Source organism: Elephantulus edwardii, unplaced genomic scaffold (genome assembly GCF_000299155.1).
Source record: "Elephantulus edwardii isolate Elephantulus edwardi_28Jun2011 unplaced genomic scaffold, EleEdw1.0 scaffold00198, whole genome shotgun sequence".
Taxonomy (NCBI): domain Eukaryota; kingdom Metazoa; phylum Chordata; class Mammalia; order Macroscelidea; family Macroscelididae; genus Elephantulus; species Elephantulus edwardii.
In genome coordinates this window covers 1,985,465-1,994,989 of record NW_006399948.1, presented here as the reverse complement: position 1 = coordinate 1,994,989, position 9,525 = coordinate 1,985,465, and the positions used below count along the sequence as shown (strand labels likewise).

At 38.0% G+C, this 9,525-nt stretch overlaps 1 pseudogene; it reads left to right on the top strand.

Moving 5' to 3' along the window:
- Positions 1 to 7,554, top strand: part of LOC102863846 — an 11,482-nt pseudogene extending 3,928 nt beyond the window's left edge.
- The last annotated feature ends 1,971 nt before the right edge of the window (positions 7,555 to 9,525 follow it).

Sequence of the window (9,525 nt, the reverse complement as noted above, 5' to 3'; positions counted from 1 at the left end):
TCATTCTGTGCTGCCTTTTGGAATCTTCTGTTCAGCATTTTAGTATCTTGAATTCTTCCTTGTGCTTTGGCTTCTCTACACTCCAGTGCAATATTCAGAGTTTTTTCTGACATCCATTTAGATCTTTTCTTCCTCTTCTGTCTTTGTAATGACTGTTTGCATTCTTCCTGGATGATACATTTGACATCCTCCCACAACTCATTTGGCCTTCGCTCATTCGTGTTCAAGGCCTCAAACCTATTCCTGAGATGATTCTGAAATTCAGGTGGGATGAAATCAAAGTCACATTTTTACTCCTGAGGATTCGGTTTAATTTTCCTCAGCGTCAGCTTGAACTTGCTTACGAGTAGTTGGTGGTCTGTTCCACAATCAGCTCCTGGCCTAGTTTTCACAGCTGATACTGAGCTTCTCCAGCTTTTTCCCCCCTAGATGTAATCGATCTGATTCCTATGCATACCATCAGGTGAAATCCATATGTATAACCTGCATTTATATTTCTTATAAAACATATTTGCAATGAATAAGTCATTGATGTACAAAATTCAAATCATTCTATCTCCAGCTTCATTCCTGTCACCAAGCCCATGTTTTCCGACTACTGATTCTTCTTCTCTGTTCCCAACTTTTGCGTTCCAGTCACCCATTATTATCAATGCATCTTGATTGCATGTTCGAACTATCTGCGAATATAAAAGTTGGCAGAAATCATCTATTTTTCTTCTTTGCCTCTGGTTGTTGGTGAATATATCTGAATGATAGTGGTATTCACTGGACTTCTTGTAAGCGTAGGTATAATCCTATCACTCACAATGTGGTACTTCAAGATGGATCTAGAAATTCCTTTTTTAACTATGAAAGCAAACCCATTTTCCCCTCACCTTTTCATCTCCGGAGTAATATATCATATGATCATCTGACTCAAAATGCCCCATGCCAGTCCATCTCATCTCTCCAATGCCTAGTGTGTCAATATTTATGTGTTCCATTTCTTTCTTAACAATTTCTAATTTTCCTACATTCATGGTTTTCACATTCCATGTTCCAATCACTAGTGTCTGCTTACAACTGTTCCTCTTCCTTTGTATTTCCATACTTGAAAGTTCTACCTGGGTTACCCTTTCTGTTAGACTACGTGTGTTCTGTTGTACATAGGTATTCAGAGGTCTGCTATTTCAGAAGTGGATGGCCAATCCTTCTTCCTAGTCTGTCTTAATCTGAATGTTTAGACTTAAAGGAGTATCTGTCAGACAAGCAATTTGTGGAGCAGTGAAAGATAAATCCCTCATTGTGGAGTTAACCATTAGTTACAGTGTTATCCCTGCCCTTAGCCCAGTGCCTTTACCCACCTATTTCCCAACTCCACCCTCCACCAGGATACCTCTTCACTTCTACCAAATCCCTTCAGAATTTATCTTCCATTGTCACACCCATGATACATGCAACCAAGAGACATTGATAAAAATGTGAAACTGGATGCAAAAGGTGGGAACAAGGAAGAAGAATCAGTAGTCAGAGAGGATGCATTTGGCGACAGAAATGTGGCTGGAGACAGAATGATAGAATTCTGTACAAACAATGACCTATTCATTGAAAACACCCTTTATAAAAACATAAATGGTGACTATACACGTGGACTTCACCTGATGATCCACACAAGAATCAGATTTACTACATTTGTGGAAGAAATCACTGGAGAAGCTCAATATCAGCTGTGAATACTAGGTTGATTGGTTGATAGTGATTTTGAGTTGTTGTTGCGATCTGCTATTGAGTTGACTGGGACTCACAGAGACTCTATGTATATTAGCTTTGAACACTGCCCTATCCTGAGACAATCTCATCCTTTCTGACAGATCAAATCCCATTTCTCCAGACACTGACTCAATCCATCTCTTCTTGGGTCTTCCTCTCCTATATTATCCTTCCAATGCATGTGGCCAATATATGTAAGATGGAGTTTCAAAATCCTTGCCTCCAGAAAGCAACCTGATTTCACTCTCTCCAGGACAGACCTTTTTGTTCTTCTTTCAGTTCACAATATGTTCAACAGTCATCTACAGCACCATAACTCAAAGGCATTGATACTTCTATCATCTTTAGTTATTGTAAGGCTCTTGAATGCATAACAAGTAATGGTAAAACCATGACCTGGATCAGGCACACCTTAGTCTCCAGACCGACATCATTATTCTTCATTACTCTAGGGAGTTTCTTAACAGCAGACTTTCCCAGTGTGATTTGTCTTTCGATTTCCTGACTTTTGGTGCCAAGAATGATCTGTTCTGCATATAGATTGAAATGGTATTAAGATAGGATGCATATCTGACACACACCTTTCCTGATACGAACCATGCAGTGTTCCCCTGCTCTTTTCTGACTATTGATTCCAAATTCAATAATAGGTTATGCATAAGCATAATTAAATATTGTGGAAACCCTATTCTTCTCAAGGTTAGCCACAATTTGTTGAGATCCACACAGACAAATGCCTTTGCATAGTCAATGAAACACACAGATAAACATTCTACTGGTACTCTGCTTTCAGAAAAGCCATTTAATTTTTGTCTATGATATGACTAGTGCCAGGGCCTCTTCTAAAACCAGCCTGCACATCTGGAAGTTCTCTGCTAATGTACTGTCTCAGTTACTTATCTACTAATGTTTTGTCTCAGTTGTTTCTGTGTAATCTTCATCAAGATGATGCTTGTGTATGATGTCAATGATATTGTTGCATAATTTCAACACTGTTCGGTCACTTGTTTTTGGGTTAGAGATGTCTTTCAGTCAATTGAAACACATAGATAAACATTCCACTGCTTCAATACTTTCGAGAGGTCTCTAACATTAGAATTTCCCAAAGTAAATTGTCTTCTAATATGCTGGTTGCTGGTACTAAGAATATTAATTGTGGAGCCAGTCGACTGAATTTTTTAACAATCTCAATTTGTTCACCGTTTATCATGATGCTGCCAATCATATCAGTGGTGAAAATCTATGTTTTCTTGATATTGAGTTTCAAACCATATTGAAGGCTGCAGTCCTTGACCTTCTGCAGCAATGCTTGAGGTCCTCCTCAGTTTCAGCAAGCAGGGTTGTACCATCTGCATAATGTTTATTGTTAATAAATTTACCTCCAATCCTAATAACACATTTCTCCCAGGCCCAGTCTCCCGGATAATCTATTCTGCGTATTGATTTAAAAAATAAGGAGATAGGACTCATCCTTGGCATACACCCTTCCCAATTTTGAGCCATGCAATGTTTCCTTGCTCTGTTGTGCTGATGGCCTCCTGGTCCAAGTACAGGTTTTAGATAAACACAATCAAGAGTTCTGGGATTCCCATTTTTCTCGGAGTCAGCCACAGTTTGTGATCCACACAGTCAAATGCTCTTGCAAAGTCAATGAAACACAGACAGTCCTCTGGCACTCTCTGCTTTCAGCAAAAAATCCATCTGACATTAGCTATAATATTCCTAGTACCACAGCCTCTTCTAAATCTGGCCTGCACTTCTGGCAATTTTCTGTTGATGTGCTGTTCCAAGCATTTTTGGATAATCTTCAGCAGAGTCTTATGCACATATGATATCAATGATACTATTGATAATTTCTGCAATTTGTCAGATCACCTTTCTTTGGGATGGGAACGCATATAGATCTCTTCCAGTCAGTTGGCCAAGTAATTGTCCTCCAGATTTCCTGGCACAGTTTGATGAGTGCATCCCCAGCAGCGTCTGTTTCTTGAAATATGTCAATTGGTATGCCATCAATTCCTGGGGCTTTGCTTTTGAAGAAATCAGATTGTAAAGCTTCATTGTAACAAACTTTAGTCATGTTACTAAGGAGGCTATCCTTGGGATAAGGATATCATACTGGGAAAGTTGGAGGGTTTGCAAAAGAGAGTAAGACCCTCAACCAGATAGATTGATACAGTAGCTGCAGCAGTGGACTTCAGTGTTAAGGAGATTGTGAAGATGTGAGAGGATAGGATACGGTTCCGATCTGTTGTTTATAGGAATATTGTGGGCCATACTCAACTCGAAGGCACCTAACAGCAAGTTAATTTCTTTTACATTAATCATCAATTCCTTGATCATTTAGTTTTTTAATTGAAGTTTCACCTTTAGTGCAATTAGTTTCTAAGCAAAAATAATTACTCTCTAATAGCACAGGAACGTGATTAGTATTTGTGATTCAAAATTATACTTTTTTTTTAATTTAGGTTGTTTATTTTTCATTTCAATGAACATCTACAGAGATTTTGGGATTCCATTCATTCATTGTTGCACCCTTCTCCCCGCACAAATTTGTTTGCATGAAACAATTTCTTAGCTATTAAGTGAACTTACAGATTCTTCAGGGGAATTTACATATTAGCCCCTATGGAGTTCTTAAAATGTCATATCTAGAGTTTCTATTGTTGTTGTTGATTGCCTTCGAGTGGAGCATGACTCATAGCAACTCCATGAACAAAAGGCCTGAAGCCCCTCTACAACCATCAACATTTATCAAAGAGCATAGAGTTTCCAGAGGCATGTTATTTAGGAAGTGGATGCCACTCCTGCTTCCAAACCTGTCATAGTAAGTTATTGTTGTTATATGCCATTGAGTTGCCTGTGATCTGTAGCGACCCTATGTACAGCAGCTTTGAACCCTTCCTTGCCCTGAGCCAGTCTCATTAACTCTGACACACTAACCCCCATTTTTCCAGCTATTGTATCAATCCAGCTCATCAGGGGTCTCCCTCTCCTGTGCTGTCCATCCACCCTTCTGAGCATGATGCCCTTCTCTAAGGACCTATCTCTCCTGGCCCTGTGCCCAAAGTAAGTGAGGCAGAGCTTCAAAATCCTAGCCTCCCAGAAGACTCTTGGTTTCAACTTCTCCAAGATAGACCTTTTTGTTTTCTTGGCAGTCTATGGTATATTTAAGACTCTAGTATCATCTTTTTAAATTTATTATCATCCCACAATATTGATTTCAAGTTAAAGTCAAAGCCAATTTTTATAAAACCATTTTCATGTTATTACTTATTTAGTTATACATTTAAAACTGGTTTAAACTTCTTAGCATTTTAATACAGGTGTTTGTTTTTATGTGAATTGGAAATTTACATAAGGAGACTAAAGAAATATAGTGATCTCAAGAGAGTACAAATAATAACTTATGTAGGCGTTAATCATTTTTGTCTATCTACTCCAATTACTTTCAGAAAAAGCAAGTAAATGAAGTTATTTACCACCTTTGTGATATATTAAACTCGTTGTTGCTGTTAAATGCCGTCAAGTCAGAGGCAGCTCACAGTGAGCCTATGAATGAAAGACCTGGACAATTGTATAACATCCATCCTTTCTCCAGGTTCATAGAGTTTCCAGAGGCAAACTGTTAGGGAAGAGGATGCCACTCCTTCTTCCAAGCTTGTTTTAATCAGGGAGCTCCACCAAACACTGTCCACCATGGGTAACCATTCTCACATTTGATACATCAGTGTCATAGTGTTCAGTTTCACTGCAGCCATGAGTTACCTCTGTACAGCAAGTGGATATACCAGGGTTATTCAACCTAGAAGCATGTTTCACCAAAAACAAGTAAAGGCAGGCCTGAGGGCTGCGGATTAGTCACCAACCTTTGGCTTGGGAGCATGACTTTCTGTCCACTAGGCCAGCTGACCTCTCTCTATGCTGTTGTTAAAGTTACAATTAAAATTTAATTATATTTTAAACAGAAACTTTTAGGATTTTAAATACTTTTGCTTTGTAATTTTTGTTTAATAAAGAAGAATATTGTTTTTAAGATAAGTAAATGACTAAAAGAAATAATAGGAAGCTCAGGTTGTTGAGCCAGAGTAAGTGAATGAGAGGATAAGTTAGTGAAAACAACTAAAACTTTATTTTTAGGTCCTTCTAACAATAGCAACAGCAATAATATTCACAAAAAAGCCCATGAGGTTATTGCGCATTATACACTAGCAAAAAAAAATCCTCAGTGTTTTAAAATCACTAGTCACTATAAGGAAGAAAGATCAGCAATATTTTTTCATGAGATTTATTGTTGCTATGTGCCTTCAAGTTGTAATCAATCCATAGCTTATCTTCCAGTGAATTTTCAGAGGCTGCAAATCACACAGGAGGAAACTGTCCACATTTTTGCCATGAAACAGCTGACAGATTCAAATAACTTTCCTTGGGATTGGTAGCACAAATCCTTACCACCAGGCTACAGCCTCAGCAACTATAAGACATTATCACAAAGTGTCACTATGAGTCAGAATAAACTCAAAATGAGTTTGGTTTTGAAATCTCCACAAATATTATACCTTCTTTATACCTAGTCACAATTAATTTAAAATAACATAAAATAAATTGACATACATTAAATGATTAATACACATTTGGCAGGCAACATGAAATCCATTAATATTAGCTTTACTGATGTTGATGATGTTATTTGAAGAACAAAGTAGATCTGGGAACAAGTAATATAACTGTCAGAGAGTTGGACAGTGAATAGGGTTGATAGAAAGAGAATTGATGCCTTTGAGCTGTGGTGCTGGAGAAGAGTGTTGAATATACCATGGACTGCTAGGAGAACAAACAAGTTGTCCTGGAGAGGGTGAAGCCAGAATGCTCCTTGGAGTCAAGGATTCTGAAGCTTCATCTGACATATTTTGGGCATGTTGCAAGGAGGGACTGGTCCTTGGAGACGGACATATGTTTGGCAGATTGGAGGGGCGGCAAAGGAGAAGAAGACCTTCAATGAAATGGATTGATTCTGTGACTGGAGCAGGGGGAATAAGTGCATTTGAGATGGCTAGGTTGGCACAGGATAGAAGAGCATTTAGGGCTGTTGTACATAGGGTTGCTATGAGTCGCAAGCAACTCGATGGCACATAACAACAAAAGTTTGGAAAATGTCACTTCTCATTTTTAAACAGGATTTTTTTTTTGCTCTGTGTGTGTGTGTGTGTGTTTCAGGAATAGAGAAGGTCATGTCTGTATTTTGTTGTTATTCAAAATATCAGTCTCAAAATAACAAATATTAAAACACACACACACACACAAACACACACATCCTACTTAAATGATATGAATATTAAAACACACACACACAAACACACACAGCCTACTTAATTGATATGAACCTTAACTTCTCAGGTCCACCTGTTTGAGAGACTTTTAGATACCAAGCAGTTTTTATTATTTTTGTTGACTGAATATATTTATAATTTGTTTTACTAAGAATAGTAGCAAATCAGTTATAAGAAGTGTGGAGTCAAAAGTGTCCCAAACATTTGATTTGCTGCATAACTACATTATTTCTAACATCAATAGCCCCTCCTCCTTCATTCAATTTCCTCACTCTTCTATGTGGCTTGAGCTTGGTGATTTTCTGGAAGGTCTCCTAGAAACTCAGGCCCATCAGGAAACTGACTTACATGACGGTAGGTGATACAAGCCAGTATTACAGACTAGTGAGCATTGTATATTGTTTCTGTGCAGCTGGAAAGTGAGTGTCCCATAAAGAAAGAGCTAGTCTTGAGACCCCAGGAGCTTATATAAAACTCTATTAGGGTGAGGTTTCTATCCAAACCTACTCTTCTCTCTTATCTGATACAATAAATATGTTATCACAGATTAGTTAATTGATGGATAGGAAAGACATTTTGAACATTAAACCTTTGATGCCTCTCTTGGAGTTCTGATTGTTATTGTAGAGAAGAAAAAGACTTATATCTGTCCCTCTCCTGAGTTTTTGTGTTGTTAGATGTCATTGAGTCAAGTGCAACCCATAAGGACCCTATGAACAACAGATTTTTAACCCTGTCCTATCCTGTTCCATCCTTACACTTCCTGGCACATTAGAACTCATTGCACAGACACTGTGTCCATCCACCTGGTAGAGGATCGTCCTCTCCTTCACTGACCATCATGTCTCTCTCTAAGGAATAGCTCCTCCCAGCAACATGACCGAAGTAGGTGAGTTGAAGCCTCATCATTTTTGCCTCCATACAGTATTCTGACTGCACCCTCTTCTAGAGATATATGTTTGTTCTTTTGAAAGTCCATAGCATGTTCAAGAGTTTTGTCCAACACCACAATTCAAAGGCAGGAATTCTTCTGTCATCTTTATTCATTGTCCAGCTTTCAGATGCATACCAAGTGATTGGAAAGACCATAGCCCGAATCAAACACACCCTAATTTTCAAGCTGACATCATTACTCCTCAATAATTTGGAGAGGTCTCTAACTTACCCAATGCAATATATCTTCTGATTTTCTGACTGCTGGTACCAAAGGTGTTAACTGTGGATCTAAATACGATGAAGCTCTTGATAGTTTCAATTTTTTCATCTATCATAATTTTGCCTATCCAGTGGTAAGAATCTTTGTTTTCTTGACATATTCTTGGCATATTTTCTAATCCATATTTAAGGCTGTATTCTTTTATCTTCTACAAGTGCTTCATCCTCTTCACTTTCAGCAAGCAAGGTTGTGTCATCTGCATAGTGCAGGTTATTGATGACTCTCTTTCTGATCCTGATTCCTGATGGTACACTCCTTTTCACTGAGTCCAGTTTCTTGGATAATCTGCCCAGCAAGCAAATTGGTTAGTTATAAAGAGAGAATACAACTTTCTTACTGTTGTGTTTCCTTGTTCTGTTTGACAACAGCCTCCTGGTCTAGGTATATGTTCCTCATGAGCACAATTAAGTGTTCTGGAACTCCCATCCTTCTCAATGTCAGACATAACTTGTTATGATTCACACAGTCAAACACCTGGTGGGTTTTTAAATACTGTAAATCACACAATAGGAAATCGTCTGTATTTCTCCCTTAGAAAAAGCTGGTCAATTCAAACCATCTCACAAGGCCACTAAGTGCTTTCAAATCAATTCTCACTCATAGTGACCAGACAATAAAATCAAATTTTGCCTGGTTCAGCATCATCCTCACAATTGTTGCTCTGTTCTATCCTATCGTTGCAGCCTCTACATTAATTTATTTTTTTGAGGACATTTCAATTTTTTCCAGGGCTGTTGTACATAGGGTCGTTAAGAGTCAGAAGTGACTTCATGGCACATAACAACAACAACAACAACAACAACATTACCTACTATGATGAATTTCTTCAGGGACTGGCTTCTTCTATGTTAAGCCCAAAATATGTGAGATGAAGTCTTGCCATAAGCTGGCATAAATAGATCACAATGGGGAGTTTTTGTAAAAACTGTTTCTATTTTATACTGATTTGCATATAAAATTCGTATACAATTTGTTTAACTTTTATTCATAGTGTTTCACACACTCCTCAATTGACATCTTGTTTCATATGATCATTCCCACATACTGTGCTTTATAAAAGTAATCACCATTGATCCATACCCAGCAATACCCTACCTTTTTTGATCTCCACTGGATCTCTCCTAATTCCTTCACCCCTTCACAATGGGGAGGTTTTGAAAAGTTAAATATTCTAAGAACAGACTTATTCTGGTACATTGATGTCTTGGGATTTTTGTTAGTATTGTT